This window comes from Microcaecilia unicolor, chromosome 10 (genome assembly GCF_901765095.1).
Source record: "Microcaecilia unicolor chromosome 10, aMicUni1.1, whole genome shotgun sequence".
NCBI classification, from domain to species: domain Eukaryota; kingdom Metazoa; phylum Chordata; class Amphibia; order Gymnophiona; family Siphonopidae; genus Microcaecilia; species Microcaecilia unicolor.
Window position 1 is genome coordinate 133,949,872 of NC_044040.1, and position 21,827 is coordinate 133,971,698.

The 21,827-nt window shown below is 45.8% G+C and overlaps 1 protein-coding gene across 1 annotated transcript in view; it reads right to left on the reverse strand.

Annotated features, from left to right (window-relative positions):
- The window catches only part of BOK (BCL2 family apoptosis regulator BOK), a 248,285-nt gene that overhangs the window by 5,479 nt on the left and 220,979 nt on the right, over positions 1 to 21,827 (reverse strand). The gene's annotated exons all lie outside the window — the stretch shown is intronic.

Below are 21,827 nucleotides of genomic sequence, written 5' to 3' on the forward strand. Positions count from 1 at the left end.
AAGTGCACTGCGGTACCCACTAAAAGTGCTCCAGGGACCTGCATACACGCAGGCCTCTAGGACTTGTTGCTGCTATATAACATTGGCACACCAGTTGACACCTGAAAACTAATCTCTCCGAAAACATCCTTTATTGGAATAAGCACGCTTACTCACAGTTAACTGCAGATCAGAGGTTGTGCCCCACTGGCAACGAGTATCCCTGGTACTGAGATGAGCAGTAGGTCAGAGCTGGCAGAATGGTGTACAATGCCCTCTTTCAGCCACATTCAAGGTAAGAACTAAGTTCTGTAACGTGGCAAACACGTGAAAGGGATCTAAAACTGGCTTACAAAAATGGCCACTACCTCATGGACTACCGGAAACAAAACAGGGCACACTCTGACCCAGTAAGCAGGGGGAAAAGCACCATGGGAGTAGAGCCTACCAACTACCAACATCGTGAGCATTTGCCACAAGCTAGTGGAATCACGGAGCCCAATACCCTACACCCACCACAATGCATTGCTGATGTGACTCTGCAGTGTGCATAACAGAAAAGGTGTCACACTCACCCGAGAGCCACATCAGAACCAGGGAAAGGCTGTCACAGGATAGAACACATTCTGCTGTCATGGAGGTGTGTACGGCATTTGAGGCTGGCATACAGGCTGGAAAAAAAGTTTTTAAAGTGGGGTCTTTTTGGTAGGAGGGGGTTAGTGACCACTGGGGGAGTCTGGGGAGGTCATCCCCGATTCCCTCCAGTGGTCATCTGGTCAGTTGGGGCACTTTTTTGGGACCTGTTCGTGAAAAAAAAGGGTCCAAAAAAGTGACCCAAAATCGCGGTAAAAACGCCTTTTTTTCGATTATCAGCTAAAGATGCCCATCTCTCCTCGGCCGATAACCACGCCCCAGTTCCACCTTCACCACGCCTCCAACACGCCCCCATCAACTTTACCCGTTTCCGCGACAGATTGCAGTTGGAAACGCCCAAAATCGGCTTTCGATTATACCAATTTGGGCGCCCACGGGAGAAAGACGCCCATTTCCCGATTTGGGTCGCAATATAGGCGTTTTTCTCTTTCGATTATAAGCAGGTTTGAATATCAACCCACAGGTTTCTAACAGTAGCCTTAGCATAATTTGAAGTCTCACTGGCGCCTTTGACTAGTCCAACGTACCCCACAAAACAATTTAAGTTTAGATACATTCAACACAAGGCCATTAGAATGTAACTTATCAGTCACCTGAACCAAACAATCATTCAAACAGGCAGGTCCCTGTAGGGAGGCTTCCCTACAGGGACCACCAATTGTATGCCATCAGCATGTACAAATGGAATACATCCCATCAATAGCTACATAATATTGCTATACTGGGAGAGACTGAAGGTTCATCAAGCCCAGTATCCTGTTTCCAGCAATGGCCAGTCCAGGTCACAAGTACCTGGCAGAAAGTAGACGACGGCAGATAAAGACAACAGTCCATCTAGTCTGCCCAAGTAGGTAAACTCATTACATAAAGGTATGAGGTGACACAACATATGTATATATGATCTTGATTTGACCATGCTATTTTCAGGGCATAGACTGTAGAGGTCTGCCCAGTTCTGTCCTTGTTCTAAAACTTCTGAAGTTGTCATCGAAGCCCTTGAAAAGCTCCAGTCCAGCCCATCCATATCTATCCAGCCACGATCAGGGCACAGACCGTTGAAGTCCACCTAGCGCTGGCTTTGCTTCCCAATTAAAATGTTGCCACCTAGTTCCTGTTAAGTTTCTTTGGATCGATCCCTTCTAAACAGGATTCCTGTGTATTTGTATTTATCCCACACATTTTTGAATTCCGTTACGGTTTTCATCTCCACCACCTGCCTGGGAGGGCATTCCAAGTATCCACCACCCCTTTGGTGAAAAAAAAAATTCCTGACATTATTCCTGAGTCGGCCCCCCTTCAACCTCTTCATGTCCTCTATTTCTACTACCTTTCTGTTTCTGGAAGAGGTTTGTTTGCGGATTAGTACCTTTCAAATATTTGAAGGTCTGTATTATATCACCCCTGGTTCTCCTTTCCTACAAGGTCTACATGTTCAGGTCATGAAGTCTCTCCTCGTATGTCTTGCTACACAAACTGCATACCATTTTCGTTGCTTTTCTTTCAACCACTTCCAGCCTTTTTACATCTTTAGCAAGATATGGCCTCCAAAACTGAACACAATATTCCAAGTGAGGCCTCACCTACAACTTGTACTGGGGCATCAACACCTCCTTTTTTCTATTGGCTATACCCCTCTCTATGCAGTTAGCACCCGCCTGGCCGTGGCCATCGCATTGTCGCATTGTTTTGTCACCTTGAGATCCTCAGACACCATCATCCCAAGGTCCCTCTCCTAAACCAAGCTTACCAATCTCTCCCCTCCTATTTGGTACATCTCTTCCCAGTAATAAACTGTGAATTTTTCCCAAGTCCACCTTAATAACAATTTGTGGACTTTTCTTACAGTAACTTGTTCTTTTCCAAACTGTGCCACACTAACAGCTTTTACCATATTCTCTGACAACAAATTCCAGAGCTTCATTACACATTGCATAAAGAATGACTTTTTCCACTTTGTTTTAAATGTACTACACTTCATTTCATTCACCCTAGTCCTTGTACTTTTGGAAAGAGTAAACAAGTGATTTACAGCTACCAATTCCACTCTACTCATTATTTTATAGACCTTTATCAGTCTTCCCATAGCCATTTCTTCTCTAAGCTGAAAAACCCTGACTTCTTTAGCCTTTCAAAGGAAAACTTTGTCCAAGGGGTTATAGCAAGATATTGAACAGCAAGGGTGACAAGCAAGAATCTTGAGTGACATCCAGAGGACCATTCACCCTACCATGTAACCTTAAAGGTTTTTCCCCTGAGAAAGAAACCTAGCTCCAATAGAACATCAACAGACAAGCTCAACTATAGATATAATAAAATTATCAAAATCCACCAAATCAATGCGTAAATGTATGTAAAACTAGTACTTACACAAGTAAGTGTATACTGATCTGCGAAAGTGCCAGCAGGGCAACTAAGTGCTATTCTATACAACATGCATAAAACGCATAGCATGTAAATACAAGGGGTGTATATATTGGGAGGAGGACTGGTAGGACATGCATGAGGCTCACACTTATATATATAACTTACACACACAATGTGTCCTTGTCGCATTCACATGGATGCAGTTACCCCAGGTCTATGGCTGATGTAACTGCAGGTGTGTAAATGTTAGGTGTTCCTATACCTGGTTATACTAGTATTCTATAACCTTGGCCCCGTTATAGTAACATAGTAACATAGTAGATGACTGCAGAAAAAGACCTGCAAGGTCCACCCAGTCTGCCCAACAAGATAAACTCACATGTGCCATTTTTTGTGTATACCTTACCTTGATTTGTACCTGTCTTTTTCAGGGCACAGACTGTATAAGTGTGCCCAGCACTATCCCCGCCTCCCAACCACCCGCCCCGCCTCCCACCACCGGCTCTGGCACAGACCGTATAAGTCTGCCCAGCACTATCCCCACCTCCCAACCACCAGCCCTGCCTCTCACCACCGGCTAAGCTTCTGGGGATTCCTCCCTTCCGAGGAGGATTCCTTTATGTTTATCCCACGCATGTTTGAATTCCGTTATAAACTAGAGATGTGCATTTCGAGATGTGCATTTCCAAAAGCCAAAATATTCCAATTAATAAATTCAGATTAAAATAATTTTTTCTATCTTTGTTGGCTGAGGATTTTATTGCTCTATTTATTTACAAAGCATGATATACAGCAATAGTGTCTATGTGGTTTACAACCATAATATAAAAAGCGGAGATGAGAGGACAGGACAGCCTACTCCTTGATACGCTGTCCTCACTTGGATTTCAGGGCTCTGTTCTTTCCTGGTTTTCTTCTTATCTCTCCCAGCGTACCTTTAGTGTATACTCTAGTGGATCCTCTTCTACTTCTATCCCACTGTCAGTTGGTGTACCTCAGGGATCTGTCCTGGGACCTCTTCTTTTCTCCATCTATGCTTCTTCCCTTGGTTACTCTGATCTCATCCAATGGTTTTCAGTACCATCTTTACGCTGATGACTCCCAGATCTACCTCTCCACACCAGAAAACTCAGCTGAAACCCAGGCTAAAGTATCAGCCTGCCTGTCTGGCATTGCTGCCTGGATGTCTCAGCGCCATCTGAAACTAAACATGACCAAGACTGAGCTTCTTATCTTTCCCCCTAAGCCAACCTCTCCTCCTCCCCCATTCTCTATTTCTGTGGATAACACTCTCATCCTTCCTGTCTCATCAGCTCGTAACCTTGGGGTCATCTTTGACTCCTCCCTCTCCTTCTCTGCACATATTCAGCAGACTGCTAAAACCTGTCATTTCTTTCTCTATAATATCACCAAAATTCACCCTTTCCTTTCTGAGCACACTACCAGAACCCTCATCCACGCTCTTATCACCTCTCGCTTCTCACAGGACACCCACTTAGCCATCTCTCTCCTCTTCAAACTGTTCAAAATTCTGCTGCACGACTAATATTCTGCCAGGGTCGTTATGCTCATATTAGCCCTCTCCTCAAGTCACTTCACTGGCTTCCTATCCGTTTCCGCATACAGTTCAAAATCCTCTTATTGACCGATAAGTGCATTCACTCTGCAGCTCCTCAGTACCTCTCCACTCTCATCTCTCCCTACATTCCTCCCCGGGAACTCCGTTCACTGGGTAAATCTCTCTTATCTGCACCCTTCTCCTCCACCACTAACTCCAGACTCCGTTCCTTTTATCTTGCTGCACCATATGCCTGGAATAGACTTCCTGAGCCGGTACGTCAAGCTCCATCTCTGGCCGTCTTCAAATCTAAGCTAAAAGCCCACCTTTTTGATGCTGCTTTTAACTCCTAACCCTTATTCACTTATTCAGAACCCTTATTTTATCATCCTCACCTTAATATTCCCTTATCTCTTGTTTGTCCTGTTTGTCTGTCCTAATTAGATTGTATGCTCTGTCGAGCAGGGACTGTCTCTTCATATTCAAGTGTACAGCGCTGCGTACGTCTAGTAGCGCTATAGAAATGATAAGTAGTAGAATAGGAAGTGTGTTAAGAAAAAGGCCCAAAAGTCTTGGAAAAGAGGTGAGTTTTGAGCATTGCCTTGAATGTATGCACAGAAGACTGTTTCCTGAGGTGAGGTGGGAGGGAGTTTCATAGTTTAGGGCCCAAATAACTGAAATCAGTTTCTTGTGAAATGTTGAGGTGTAGTGCAGAAGGGGTGGGGTAAGTGATTAGACTGTTAGTGGAATGGAGAGAATGGGAGGGGTTATGGGGAATGAGTAGGTTATTAATGTAGGCTGGGGCAGTAGGAAAGCAGCCTCTGTAGATAAGAAGAAGAATCTTAAATTTGACGTGAGCAGAGATGGGTAACCAGTATTCAGAGCAGAGGAGTGGTGTTACGTGATCAAAGTGGTGAGCGTAATGAAGTAGTTTAACAGCGGTAGACTGTATGAGTTGAAGATGTTTGAGGGAGTAGAAGGGAAGACCTGCATGGACAGAGTTGCAATAAACAAGATGAGGTATCACTAGGGCAAGAAGGAGGGTACAGATCAGGGAAGGAAAGAGAAAGGGGCACACAATGGATGTGATGCAAGGCAAAGAAGGAGGATCAAACAACAGCATCAATCTGTTCCTTAAATAAGAGTTTGGTGGAGTCACGTGATGCACTGAGAGCGCAAGCAGCATAGCGGCTGAGCTCCGGGGACCCCACTCCTCGTTTTGCATGAAAAACGGCTGAAAAGCTTAAACATTGGTGAGCTCGAACCCTCAACTTAAAGCGCAAAAGTATATGGACCAGTTTGTGGTCTCCATGCCTGGGGGACCTGCAAAACGAAGCGTCCGGACGGAAAAAGGAAAATCGCCGCCTTCGACCGCGGAACCCAAGATGGCGGCGGGGGAACCAGAGGCGCGAGCGGAGTTCTCGGATCGCCAGCTCGCACAGCTTGCTAAAGTGGTAGAGGCGGCGCTGGAACCCAGATTCAACTCTCTGATCACCCGGCTGGAAAAATTTGACGCCAGTATGGCAGAAATATCGAAGCACACGCAGGCCCTGGAACAACGAGTATCGGACATGGAGGACACGTGGGCCGCAAGCGCGCCAAAGCTCGAGGAGTTGGAGGAGAAGCTTAATGCGCAATCAGAAAAAATTGATGATCTAGAGAACAGGGCCCGACGCTCAAACATAAGACTGGTAGGCATACCTGAGTCTGTGTCAGATAAATTGCTGGGACCTATGCTTGAAAAATGGCTCCAACAAGAGTTTGCACTCTCCGATAGCAGAGGGGGTTTCTGCATTGAAAGAGCACACCGGTTGGGCAGATATCAGACTGGTAGGAAGCCCCGGGTGGTGATCATCAAAATACATAACTTTATACATAAAGAGGAGATCATGCAAGGCTATAAGTTAAAAAGGGACACCCTGAAATATGAGGGAGCCTCGATCCTGATTTTTCCAGACTATTCAACTGGATTACAAGAGAAAAGAAAGAGATTTCATCCTATATGCTCTACCTTGGTAGAGAAGAAGATTCGGTTTGCCTTGTCCTACCCGGCAGTTTTGAAAATACAATTGCAGGGAAAGTGGAATGTTTTTACATCAGAAAAATTGGCAATGGACTTTTTGAATAAAGAAGTGCAGGACTCAGTACCAGACCCATGAGGAGGACAAGAAGCATTGAAAAGACTGAATGGCGCCTGGAGCGGAGGTGGATTGTGGGCATCAGGACTGAGTGAGAGAGAGTGATATTGAATATTTTGTTGTATTTCAGAACTTGGGTAAGAGAGGGGTGGGGTCCCTAGCATACAAGTGACTCTGGTGACGCTTTATGGCGGCACATCTAGTTGGTAATAGGGAAGGGATGGGGGTGGGGGGAGAGGGTGGTAAGGAGGGGGAGAGGGAAAGGAAAACTCAGGATCACAAAAGGGAAACACTGGTGGAGGAGAGATTTAACGGCAGTATGGGGGATGGCCAGAGGGGGGAAACAGTATGACCTCCTCCCGGGAGTAGGGCTGGGCTCCTGGGAGATGCAATGTGTATGGCTACAATATAAATCTATGAGGGGGAGATGTGATGTCACAACATAAGCCGCAAATTAGAATTATTTCTTGGAATGTGTCTGGCATCACGTCCCCCATTAAGAGGTCCAAGATCTTGACTCAACTCAAACACCACAAAGCTGACATAGCCTGTATCCAGGAAACCAAGTTAACTGACCTTGAACACGAAAAATTGAAGACACAATGGGTGGGTGAGTGTTACTATTCTTCCTCAGGGGGAAAAAAAGTGGGGTAGCAATTCTTATTAGAAAAGGGCTACCGTGCCATACAGAACTGATTTATTCAGATAAAAAGGGAAGGGCACTCCTACTGAAACTGCAGATCCAGGGGCAGGTGCTCTATCTCTGTACAGTTTATGGGCCCAACTCCCAGGCTTCCCCCTTTTTCCAAGACCTTATAGCTTTGGGGCTAAAGTATACAGACGCGCCCTGGGTGTGGGCGGGCGATTTCAATGCAGTTATGGACCCCCAGGCTGATCGATCGGGACAGGGGCGAAGACCAGAGGGGAAGGGGGTGCTGGACTCCATGTGTACGGCCTTGACTCTAGTGGATGCGTGGCGATTACTACATCCTCTCACAAATGATTATACTCACCAATCTAAGGTCCACCATATGTGGTCCCGCCTTGACTATATATTAGTGACACAGACACTGTTCTCGAAAGTAACAGCAGCAGAAATAGGGCCCCTTGAGGTATCCGATCACTCGATAATCTGGGTAGATATAGCCTTGGATGGGTTAGGGGCAGGGGAAAAATTCTGGAGATTTCCATCTTTTTTGTATAAAGATGAGAATTTTGGGAAGTATATCAGGGAACAGTGGACGGCTTACGTGGATACGAATGCAGAATCTTGTGAGTCCCCAATAGTGTTCTGGGAGGCCTCGAAGGCGGTACTTAGGGGGAGTATTATAGCATATATGAGTGCCATGGGGAAGAGAATCGCTGCAGGAATCCTTAGGTTAGAAAAGGAATTGAAACAGGCGAAAGCCAGATACCTGCAGTTCCCGTCGAGGGGACATAGAGAAGCAATGGTGGCGATCTCGGTGGCCCTTAACTCGCTTATTCATGAACAGACTAAGAAAAGAATGTGGGTGAGGGGAATGAGATTTCGAAGATTTGGGAACAAAACAGGGAGGCTACTGGCTCAAGTGGCTCGTGCTCAGGAGCGGAGACGACTGATCACATCGGTGGTCCTCCCTTCTGGGGTTAGAGTAAGAAACTCAAAAGGAATTGTAGAAGCATTCCACACATTTTTTGCCCAGCTATACGCCAGGGGGGGAGAGGAGGAAGAGACCCCAGTGCAAGATTATATAGATGATTCAGGGATGCCTAAGCTATCGCCGAGCGCCCGTGAGGGATTGTCCAGACCCATACAAATGCAGGAGATACAGCAGGTACTTAAATCACTGCCACAGGGCTCGGCGCCGGGCCCCGACGGCTTCTCAGCAGAGTATTATAAGCTTCTCCCGGTTGACTTCGGGGCACCACTATTGGATTATTACGAGGCGGTGGTACAGAGAGGGAGTTTCACGCGGGGAGAGAATGAGGCCTGGATAACACTAATACCCAAGCCAGGAAAACCTGAAGACCGAGTGGAATCCTACAGGCCCATTTCTCTCCTCAATGTGGATCTTAAGATCTTAGCTCGAGTGTTGGCAAACAGGTTTGCAATATATATGCCAACCTTGATAGGGCAACACCAAGTGGGATTCGTGAAAGGGCGCCACTCAGTGCTCAATGTGAGGAAGGTTCTTTTGACCATAGCTCGGTGTCGGGCAACGGGAACTCCTCTCTTGTTAACAAGTCTCGATGCCGAAAAGGCTTTTGACAGAGTGAGATGGAGTTTTCTGTTCCAGACATTGGAGCACGTGGGAGTATCGGGCTGGTGTTTGGCTGCCATAAAGGCTTTGTATGCGGCGCCCACGGCTCGATTGTTGGTAAATGGCATGAGATCTGAGCCTTTGGAGATACAGGCGGGTACCAGGCAGGGATGTCCCCTATCCCCTTTGTTGTTTCTTTTATATTTAGAGCCCCTGCTCCGAACGATTGAAATGGACCCGGGAATTCAAGGGGTCTCGCTCCAGGGTCACCCGGTGAAGGTGTTGGCCTTTGCAGACGACCTTTTTCTAACACTGACAAGGCCTCAAGAGTCATTAAGGCGGTTGATTGAAGTTATAGATGAATTTGGGTTCCACTCTGGATTTAAACTGAACACCCGAAAGTCGATGGCTCGGCCTTCCGAGTCAGACATTCAGACGGGATGGGAGGGACCATTTCCATTGCAGTGGGCACAGGATGATTTGACGTACCTAGGGGTAAAAATCCCAATTGACTTAACCCACATTTACACAGCAAATATGGATCCCCTGAAACGTAAGGTGGAGAGGGCACTGAGTAGGTGGCAGGCGTTGCCTATATCCTTGATGGGACGGGTGGCCCTCTATAACATGATCTTGTTTCCTACCTGGGTTTACACGTATCAAATGATGCCCATGTATCTGCGGGGTAGGGACGAGAGGTGGCTAAAGAAGAAATTAGCAACATTCTTATGGCAGGGGAAGAGGTCCCGGATGACAATGAATAGCGCAATGCTGCCCCGGAGGAAGGGGGGCCTGGGAGTGTTAAATTTGCGCCTCCTGTCCATAGCTAGCGGGATACGACATCTCTCAGATTGGTTTAGGAATACAGAATATTTTACCCTTACAACATCTGAGTTACACTGGTTCAAAGACCAACATTTTGCAAGTTGGTTGCAGGCCCCGGGGGGTCAGGCACAGAATTTGGGTTTGGCAGCCCCGATATTTCAACCCTTGAGTTATACCTGGAAATGGCTATGTAAATTCTTTAACCTTAATAAGGTCAGTTCTCCCATGCTGCCAATAAAGGGAAATCCACACTTTCCAGTGGGTACCACTTCCCGTACGTTCCAGAATTGGGTTAAGAAAGGGGTGAGCTATGTGTATCATGTGGTGAATGAGCAAGGCATGATGAAACCATTTGGCGAACTCTGTGGAGAGTTTAAGTTGCCGGAGACGAACATATTTGCATATATACAGCTACAACATTACGTGCGCTCCCTGCCGAAAGAGACATTGACAATGGAAACTTGGGAGAGCTTTAATGAACTGTTAGGACTGGATGCACAGGCTAGAGTCCCGTTAAAATATTTTCATTCACATTTGAGAGAGCACACTAAACCTGCAAATTATTCGGTGGTGACACAGCAGTGGAATGTAGAACTTGGAGTGAGAGTCACTCAAGAGCAATTGGAAGGGTGCATTAAACGGACATACAAGCTAACTGAAAATGTGCTGTGGTGGGAAACCCAATACAAATTTGTATTTCGCCTACATATATCGCCGCACAGAGCGTATCGGGCTAAACTGAGAGACAATGACTCATGTCTGAAATGTGGTCGCACAAATGCACATTTGGGCCATATGTTTTGGACCTGCCCAAAAGTTCATGGCTTTTGGAAAAGTACAGCAGAACAAGTTTCAAGTATGTGGCGTGTTAGATGGCATCACTCCCCCAAGCAATTTTTTCACATATTTACAATCCAGGGACAAGCCCCAGCTGGAGTAAGAGCGTTCCTTCAGCGGGCAACGTTGATGGGGAAGAAAACTATTCTGCAAGTATGGCTGACCGAGGAACAGCCCACAGTTGGCCGCTGGAGATCCTTAATGATACAAATGTGTGCTCTGAAAAGACAGAGTACAACGGACCTTGCATCAGAATCTGGAGACTTGTTTTGTAGAATCTGGTCCCCCTACTGGGATACACTGACACCAGTTGTTAAAAGCAGAATTTTGAATGCTTGAGTTGGGGAGGGGGGGGGGGGGGAAGGGGGGGACTTGACTGGGAGGGAAGGGGAGGGGGGAGAATTTGGGGGGGGGGGGAATTTGAAAATGTTGAAATATGGGAATGTCAATCTACATGGCTGTAATCTGAAAAATTGTTGTTAACCTTGTTACGAAGAATATAATAAATATGATTAAACAAAAAAAAATAAGAGTTTGGTGTCAAAGATGACACTCAGAATTTTGATGGAGTCTCTGAAAGTGACCATCAACTGAGGAACCAGTAGAGAGGGAGTTATAGGGATTAGAAAAAAAGAATGGACTCAAATTTAGAAGAGTTTAGGGAAAGGAGATTGTCCTTCAGCCATCCAGAAACATGGTTGAGACAGTTGTTTGAATAGTGAAGCTGATGGGTTAGAGACATGACGAGATCAACCAGAGCTTCCAGATCATGCACTCATGGGCGGACTCATTCCGGCTAAAGCTCAATGCTGATAAAACACAATGCCTAGTTCTCACCTCCCAATACAATGCAAACAATTACTCCACTATAACCACACCTTACTGCACACTGCCTATATCAGAAAACCTGAAAATTCTTGGAGTCACCATTGATCATAGTAACATAGTAGATGACGGCAGAAAAAGACCTGCACGGTCCATCTAGTCTGCCCACGATAAACTCATATGTGTATACCTTACCTTGATTTGTACCTGTCTTTTTCAGGGCACAGATCGTATAAGTCTGTCCAGCAGTATTTCCCGCCTCCCAACCACCAGTCCCGCCTCCCATCACCGGCTCTGGCACAGACCCCGTATAGGTCTGCCCTCCCCTATCCTAGCCTCTCAACCACCAACCCCTCTTCCCCCGCCACCCAATTTCAGCTAAGCTTCTGTGGATCCATTCCTTCTGCACAGGATTCCTTTATGCCTACCCCACGCATGTTTGAATTCCATTACCGTTTTCATGTCCACCACCTCCTGTGGGAGGGCATTCCAAGCGTTCACCACCCTCTCCGTGAAGAAATACTTCCTGACATCTTTCCTGAGTCTGCCCCCCTTCAATCTCATTTCATGTCCTCTCGTTCTACATAGTAACATAGTAGATGATGGCAGAAAAAGACCTGCACGGTACATCTAGTCTGCCCACGATAAACTCATATGTGTATACCTTACCTTGATTTGTACCTCACACTCGATACCCACGTGAAGAACACAACAAAAAAAATGTTCCAATCGATGTGGAAACTCAAAAGAATTAAACCTTATTTCCCAAGAAATATCTTTCGCACCCTAGTGCAGTCACTAGTTATAAGCCACTTGGACTACTGCAACGCCTTGTACGCAGGCTGTAAAGAACAGACCATTAAAAAACTCCAGACAACCCAAAACACGGCAGCCAGGCTCATCTTTGGAAAACTTAAATATGAAAGCGTGAAGCCCCTAAGAGAGAAACTGCATTGGCTTCCACTCAAGGAACGAATTGAATTCAAGATTTGCACAACCGTGCACAAAATCATTTACGCAGATGCCCCACTCTATATGCTAACCCTAGTGGACCTACCGCCCAGAAATGCCAAAAGATCGGCCCGCAAATTCCTAAACCTGAATTTCCCCAGCTGCAAAGGAAAACTTTTGAAAACCTTTCTCTTTATAAGCTACGTAGAACAGAACTTAGCATAATGAGATAAGGTCAAAAAGAAAAGAAAAAAGGGGTAGCTTAACTGTATATTAGATTTTTAATTTGTACTGATTTTATTATGTAGTTTATTCTGGATGCTGTGCTTTCCTGTCATGAATGGAATTCCTATGTTTGTTTATTTGTATACACTAATTGTTCTGTTTTGCAGCTGTAATAAGACACGGTATATAAATTAACATAAATAAAAAAATAAAATAAAATAAAGTACAAACAAGCACATGCTACGACCTTTGCATACAAAAGCACACAGTTTTGGAATGCGCTACCCAAAACCCTGAAAACCATGAACAATCTAACCAGCTTCTGCAAAGCTCTGAAAACATACCTCTTTAACAAAGCTTACAATAACCACCCTCAATGATACAATTCATCCCCCAAATCACCCAAACACACCTAAAATATTTCTCATACAACCTACCCAACATCGGCCCATCTATCACCTCTCTTACCTCAGCTTATGATCAACTGTATTTAAATCATGTGCTGACTTTATCATAACCTTACTCTGTAAGCCACATTGAGCCTGCAAAAGGTGGGATAATGTGGGGTACAAATGCAATAAATAAATAAATATCGTCAGCATAGCAATAGGAGGTACAGCTCTGTTCTTGGATAATGGTTAGAAAGGAAAATATTAAAGAGAGTGGGTACAAGAATGGAGTCCTGAGGAACACCTAATTGAAGATGAAAGGTTAAAGAGGTGGACTTGTCATGGACCAAATGGCATGTGTAGCTAGAGGTCCCAGTGTCTCTTTTCTATTTGACTCTGTTTTTAATTGTCCTTCCAGAGTCTCCTGTTCATTTGACATTTCTTCTCTCCATGCCCACAATTCATCTTCCCTCTGCATCTCAATCCATCCTGTCCAGCATCTCCCCTCTATGTTCCTGTCTCTGTCCACACCCTATGTTCAGCACCTGCACTCTGTTTCTTTATACCTCCCCCCGTGTTCAGCACTGCCACTCTGTGTTCCTGTCCCTAAGCTCCCTCCCCATCCAGCATCTCTTCTCTGTGTTCTTGTCCCTCCTCATGTCCATCTTCTTTTGTCTCTCTTCTCATCTTCTTGCACCCCACCCTAGGGCCAGCATCTTTCTCTTCCCTGCCCTCCCTATAGTCCTATATTTCTCCCTCCCTCTCTCCTTTTGTGAATACAACATCTTTCCCCCTCTTCTTCCGTATCCAGTCTCTCTCTTCCCCCTCCCTTTCCCCCCAATGGATCTGGCAGTGCAGCATCTCTCCCTCCTCCCCCTCTCTTCCTCCCTCTGTGGTCCAACATCTCTTCTTCTCTTCTTTCCTATCCAGACTCTCTCTGGCATTTTTTCTTCTCCCTCACTTCTTAGCAGCATGTTGTGAGTAAGTGGAAGAACTAAATCAATGTGTACTCACAAGCAGCAAAGTGGGCCCTTCAGCCAGGGCCAGATTTAGGTATAAGCTAGACAAGCTACATCTTAGGGCCTTGCATTACAAAAGATCTTGCACTTTACTGAAAGAAATAAACCCATGAATTTGTACATACTGAAAATCACAATATAAAATAGTTATAATTATTGTTTGTATTATCAACTATTGTTGGCTGTTTATTATTATTTTTCTTCTTATATTGACTAGCCAGTTTGAAACAGGATACTGAGTTAGATGGACGGACCCTTAGTCTGAAGCACTAGGACAACTCTTATGGTTCCTATGTTCTAAAACTAAAGTTTAGTTCCTACTTATTCAAGGGAGGCCTCTTAAATGTTACAGCTTTGGGGCCACTATATGTATAAGCAGTGGTGTGCTGAAGCCAGTTTGCACGAGCTGGTTGTTAACTTTTCTTCCGACTTGCGAGCCGGTTGTTAAAACCCGCGAGCCGGCTCTCCTCCCTCCCTCCGGATCCGTCCCTTACCGACCTGTCCTTCGAATTCTTCGGGGCAGGCAGTCTTGCCTGCCCGCTGCCAGCGCTAACTCTCCCCCGCTGCCGGTTCACGCTTTAAAAATGGCCACCGAGACTTCCAGAGGCGGCCTCGCGAGACTTCTGCTGAAGTCTTGGCGGTCGCCCTTGTAAGTCTCGGCGGCCATTTTGAAGCACGAACCGGCAGTGGAGAGTCAGCGCTGGCAGCGAGCAGGCAAGACTGCCTGCCCCGAAGAATTCAAAGGACAGGTCGGTGAGGGACGGATCCGGAGGGAGGGAGGAGAAGTCGCCGCTGAACAACTCGGGAGGGGTGGCAGAGCAGACAAGGGAGTCACTGGGCATGGGTGGATGGAGGGGAGAGAAGGGTCACTGGGTATGGGTGCATGCAGGGCAGGGGAGAGGAGGGTCACTGCTGGACATGGGTGGATGGAGGGCAGGGGAAAGGAGGGTCACTGGGTATGGGTGCATGCAGGGCAGGGGAGAAGAGGGTCGTTGGGTATGGGTGCATGGAGGGCAGGGGAGAAGAGGGTCACTGGGTATGGGTGCATGTAGGGCAGGGGGAGAGAAGGGTCGCTGGACATGGGTGGATGGAGGGCAGGGGGAGAAGGGTCGCTGGGCATGGGTGGATGGAGGGCAGGGGAGAGGAGGGGAGAGAGAAGAAATGCTGGACATGGATGGAGGGGAGGGAAGAGTGAAGAAGGAGATGAGATGAGGGAAAAGGAAGAGAGGAGAAAAACTGCACATGGATGAAGAAAATAGGCAGAAGCTGAGGACCAGAAATGAAGAAGAAAGGAGGGAAGGAAAGAAATAAATGGAAAGGAAGCCCTGGAAACGGAATTAGGAGGACAGGTAGCAGCAGAATCGGATACTGGGCCAGCATGATCAGAAAAACAGTCACCAGACAACAAAGGTAGAAAAAAAAATCATTTTATTTTCATTATAGTGTTTGGAATATGTTCACTTTGAGAATCAGGTGCTCAACATTAAAAGTTTATATTTATTTACTTATTTATGGCATTTTATCGCACATTAAACATGAATTAGATTGGAACCTGGGATCATTTAATTTTTTTTCCACCCCACCCCCCCAGGCTCTCTCCCCGGCTATAGCCAGCTCTGCAATTTGGGGGGGGAGGCGCAGAGGGGTACGGGGGGCGAAGAGGGGGACCGGGGAGAGAGCCTGTTGTTAAACATATACCAGCACACCACTGTGTATAAGTTCAGCCTTGTGCATTGCTTCTGGCTTCTGTGTGGAAAGCAGGGCCTGTGATCATGTGCTTGCTCAGTCCCTGTACTCAGGACTGGTCTTAGCAATTGTGGGGCCCTGTACAGACTGGTTTGGTGGGGCCTCCCACTCTATCCCCACCCCACCTAGCCCTGCCTAGCTCCACCTCCTACTGACAAGATTTTAATTTTTTTTTTTAATTTGTATTTATGAAATTTCAAATAAAGGTAAGCAAAACTTGTACAGAAAAACTGATTGAAATAAGCATAATACTATCATAGGAAACCTAGTATTAAGCAATGAAAATACTCAGAAATTATTCAGTTCAAGTCCATAACAATTAGGAGTTCTAATTCTCATAACACAGAGGAGAATAACTGAATATATTAATTAAGAAAAGATCCAGGTACGTGGGCAGAGTACTTTCAAATTTCGCTATTACTGACCAAACACCTTCTCAATGTGGAAACATAGTCAGGAAAGAAGGGGGAGATTAGTGAACTTTCCCAAAATGAGCAGAGAGGACTTCGAAAATCAGAGGTTAGGCAAACTGTGTATTTACTTTCAACTTTGCTCCCTGGCTAATGCAACTGTAATATTATTTGATTGGTCCCACTGGTAGAGGATGGAGACCCACTGTGGAACTTGATTACATAATACTGTAGGTAAAGATGCCCAGGGCGGAAAGGAGCAAACCTAGTCTAAAGCCAGAGTAATACTGGGTTGAGTTTGCTTTTAGAGTCTTCTGGGGCAGACTGACAGTGATCTGGGCCCCTGGGCAAGCTCATTGGGGCCCCTCCCCCTATCCCATCCCATCCAGGTTTCCTATCACATAAATCATAGAGTTATACTGTTTTGTCACCTTCTCTATGTGTGGGACACTTGGATGTCTGGAAAGTTATATATACTAATTCTATTAGTATGAAAAATAAGGTTCTGGATCTAGAAGCTGTAATGGAAGAGGTTGACTTTGGTTTAGTCATGGTTGTGGAGAAAATGGTTCAAAGAAAACCATTACTGGGACTATAGTTATACTGGACTATAACCTATTTGAGAAGGACAGAGTAGGAAGAAAGGGAGAAGTGGTCCTATATGTTACAGATAATATTAAGCAACAGAACTGCAGACTTATGGAATAAAGAGAAACTACTAGTTCATAACTCATTCCTCTATCCAGTAATGACAAGGCATATCAACCTGTCAAAGAATATTTTGAAAAATATCTGGTTAGTAGGGTTGAAGAGTTTCTGGAAGACAGCCCCTCAGCCCGTGTTTGTGTTTATATGCATGAAAAGGTTTTTACTTTCTCTCATGTTCTCTGTAATTAGACATACTATAGTGAATTTTTATTTCTGATTATTAACAAAACTATGTGAACTGAAAGATGTCATTTTCCCCTCGCTCTGCTGCCCCTGCCCTTGGAGAATTAGAATGGCAAATGCACATTTTTGAAATACAATGCCATTAAAACCTCACTACAATGGACACAGCCATTCCTACTCTTCCCCAATATCTCTTGTAGGTTTTTCTGCTGTATTAGCTTCATTTTACTGCATTGGCGTCTGCCTCTGTGGTCCGTTGTAAGCCACATTGAGCCTGATACTGTTGGGAAACTGTGGGGTACAAATGAGATAAATAAATAAATTCACTATGGTTTCATATAGTTTTTTCTATAAACTATACAAAAATCTTTTAAAGAAAAGGCCAAGTGCAACAGTCATACTTTCTACATGTTACATATTTGTAGTATAAATGTTCTAGTTGAATGTGACCTAGAACTCACACTACAGGCCTAAGGAGAAGAAAACCCAGAAAGACATGCAAAGGAAAGATGTTAATCACCAAGATGCATTCTTCTGACATTGCCAAATGCCAACTATCACCAACCTGTGCTATAAGAAGCAGAACCAAGCAAAACTGACTAGTCCGTGCTTACTCTCCTCAAGCCTGGTCCGCTGATGCTGGAACTTCCCGCTGCAGCAGCCTGCCCTTAAGGAAGAAGAAAGTTATGTCAGAACAGGGTGGGCCATGGCAGATGGAAGTTCTGGTGTCAGCGGACCAGGTCAGGATAGTAAATGTGCTAGGTGCAATATTGATGCCGTACATACCAAGTACGGAGTCCCAGTCCTGGGGAGAGACTTGAGAGGGATGTTATGTAGGGCACGTCATGAGATGGGGTGCAGCAGGGCAGTTTGCAACTTGCTCAAGATTCTAACTACCAGTGCCGGGGACACCACCAGAGCCGCTGAGGCAGCTGGGGAACATTGCAGGAGTGGGGTGGGGCGGGACAGTGGATTTGCAGCTTGCGCAAATTCTGACCATTAATGCCTGGGATGCAACCGGCCGACCACGGGGCCCCTTTGAGTACAAGGCCCTGTGCAGTCGCTGCTGTCTAAGGCTGGCCCTGCCTATATTGTCACCACAACCAGAAGTAGTCCCTGTAGTTTCTGCAAGCCACTGCAGAAGAGATGATCTCAAGGAAAGGTAGACTGGGCAGGAAGGAGGAAAATGTCATGAATAGATATCCCCAGAGCATAAGAAGTGAATGGGGTCTACAAATGTATGTTTGCCTAGAACCCAATATAGCATTAATTCAGCCATACTTATGATGTAGGCTTGATTCCAAGGAAATTCTTCCCTCAATTAATACACATTGTAGGGCCACCGAGAGACAGAGCAGGGGCAGGGTTGCCACCCCTCCCCCACTTAGACTGCCACCGCCCCCACCCTCTTACCTTCCTGCTTCTGCTTCTCCCTTGGTCTGTCACTCTCCTGTTCCTGTGTGCCAGGACCTGGGTTATTGTGTTAACGCAATCGCCCAGGTCCCGACATACAGAAGCAGGAGAGAGACAGAACAAGGGAGCAGAACCTTCTGCCTTCCTCCGGAAGCCTAGCCGGCACTGGACACCCCCCCCCCCCCTTAGAGGCTGAGCCTTGGGAATCTTGAACCCCCTCCCCCTCTCGGCATCCCTGACACACTGAACAAGTCAGTGTCACCCATACTCAATCCCAGGATTGAGCATCTGAGCCTCTACTACCCTTTCTCTTCCCTCCTCCTATTTCTGTTTCTTTTATTTTCCCATTTGGTTTTTCATACTTGATCTTTCCATCCTACAGATTGTGTCTGTTCATTGGAATGAAATGAATGCTTCCCACTTCCACCCTTATTACTAATACCAGGGTTTGTTGTGGCCTCACTTGTTTTCCTCAGGCTATTTTTTTTTTTTTTTTTTTGGATTTCTTTCAAAAACCGACAATACAGAGTTTCATTCATGGTTGCTTTATGACAGGAAATCTGTATGCTGGTAGAAGCATGTTTTTTTTTGCGTGCACAATGGATGCTGGCTGTTTGCAGGCTCTGCTTGCCTCACAGGTGCTAACTGCCTATCTGATTGCCACAGTGAGGCTCACTGTTCTTTGACTACTAGACTACAATATGAAGAAAATAGGTTATTTTATAAACCTATTCCAAATGTAAAATGCTGATATATGCACAGAAATGCATCATATAAAATCAGATTATTACCTAAAGACATGTGTGGTTTAACTTGTTATATACTTTGTGGTATGAATCCTGGGGGCCCCTATGCATGCGGCCAAAAAAGCAGAAAAACAGGGAAGGTCCTCTGTTTAAGTTCAAGCACTTTTAGCTTGGTCCCTTTAAAAGGTGTTTTGAATTAGAGAGTTGCACGGGGACAGAAATCTTACCCATCCCCACCCATCCCCGCAAACATTTAACTCATCCCAACCCGTCCCCTCAAGAATTGAACCCATCCCCGTAAGAATTTAATGGTACATAAAAGAAAATTCCAGTCAGCTCCCTCAGTCTCTCTCTGGAGTTAAGCCACAGCACTGTAGACAAGGAAGGAATTGAAGTTGGAATTTGGAACACTCTGGTGCGCACATGTAAGATTTGTCTCTGATTCACTGGCACTGTGTGTGCTGAGAGGTCGCCACATGCACGTGCCAGTAGGTCAGGTGACATCTGACTCTCGTGCCTGTGTCAGAGCTGAGGTCTGTGCACCAGCCTGGGAGCAAAGAGGATTAATAGTAACATAGTAAGTGACAGCAAATAGAGACCTGAACGGTCCATCCACTCTGCCCAATAGTCACACTCATTATCAATTCATCATTACATAGTAACATAGTAGATGACAGCAGATAAAGACCTGTACGGTCCATCCAGTCTGCCCAACAAGATATACATATAAAGTAGCACATATGAGTGGAGGAGTGGCCTAGTGGTTAGGGTGGTGGACTTTGGTCCTGGGGAACTGAGGAACTGAGTTTGATTCCCGGCACAGGCAGCTCCTTGTGACTCTGGGCAAGTCACTTAACCCTCCATTGCCCGCCGCATTGAGCCTGCCATGAGTGGGAAAGTGCGGGGTACAAATGTAACAAAAATAAAATACCTGACCTTGATTTATCCTTGCCATTTTTGGGGCATAGACCGTAGAATTCTTCCCAGTACTTGCCCCACCTCCCAACCACTTGTGCTGCCACTCAATCTCAATCAACAAGTGTGATATTATCTACTAGATAATGGTATTTCTTTCGTGTTTCTGGAACAAAGACCACAGAAGTCTATCTGGCCCTATCCTTATGTTCCAACTGCTGGAGTTGCTGTTGAAGCCCACTCCAGTCTATTCGTCTTCTCATTTGTGGGACACAGACCGTAAAAGTCTGTCCAGCACTGTCCTCATGTTCCAGCCACTGAAGTTGCTGTCTAAGCCCTTTCCAGCCCATCCTAAACCAGATTGCCATGTATGAGACACAGACCATACAAGTCTGCCCAGTATCAGCCTAATTCATCACAGCCAGAGTCGCCATCTAAGCGTCACTTGACACATCCACACACATGCAGCCATTTAAGGTTAGGTTTTATATAACTTCCATTTTCTAATTAAAGATCCTCTGTGTTCATCCCACGCCTTTTTGAATTCCATCATCATTTGTGACTCTACCACCTCCTTAATGGAAGACTTTCCACATTTGTGCTGTTAAAACAAGGAAGAAGAGGAGGAGGAGGAGGAGACAGCACTCAAAGAACTTGGTATTCGGTAGATGAGAGGCTGGTGCAGGTGCAGCTTACACTTCCACGGGAACCCCACAGAACTGCTTCCATCCCCGCGGGAACCCCACAAGAACTGCCTCCGTCCCCAGGGGAATCCCGCAGAACTGCGTTCTCATTCCCCGCTAAACCATGCAAGAACTGCCTCAGTCCCTGCGGGAATCCTGCGAACCCCGTTCCCGTGCAGCTCTCTATTTTGAATACAATTCCCAGAAGGCTATGTATTCTGAAGCCAGGAGGGTTATGCTCAGGAGAGACAGGGAAGCTTATGACTATCTGGCCTGAGAGAGGGGGAATTGAAAAGGAAGGCTTTTTTAGTGTTGGGGAGAGATACACCTAAGGGGGAAAGAAGCACTTCAGGGTTACAGAGAGGTAGAGGGCGCTTTAAGGTTAGAGGGTAGGGCAAGGCTTGGCTCAACTTAGCCCTGTCAGCTCGTAGCCATGCCTGGAGTGGGAGAAGAAAAGTTCTCCCCAGCAGTGGCGTAGCCAGACTGCCAATTTTGGGTGGGCCTGAACCCAAAGTGGGTGGGCACAAAATTTTCTCTCTACCCCCCTCCCCCAGGAAATATTTAGTCACACTTTTCAGTGAGTTTTCAGAGGCCAAAACCTCCTGTCTCAGGTCAGTATAATGCTGTTACATTAGATATCTCCTGACCTAAGGAAGGAAGTATTGGTCTCTGAAACTTTATTAACACAGGTACCATATTACTTTATCCTAAATTAAAAATAAAATTATTTTCTTTACCTTTGTTGTATGGCCATTTACTTTTTCTCATTGTGTTGCTCCCAGTCTCTAGATTCTGCTTTCCTTCGTCTTTCTCTTGTCAGGGTTTCCTGTCCATTCATCACTTATGGCTTTTCATCTTTCCCTCACCCTTGTTCGCCATATGCCCCTTCCTCTTATTCTCCAGTCTTTCCCTACTCTGTCCTCTCCCTCTTTCCATCCAGCAGCTCCCCTCTTTCTCTCCCCATCCTGCCAGTGTCTCCCCTCTTTCTTTTGCATCCAGCGTCTCCTTTTTCTCTCTAC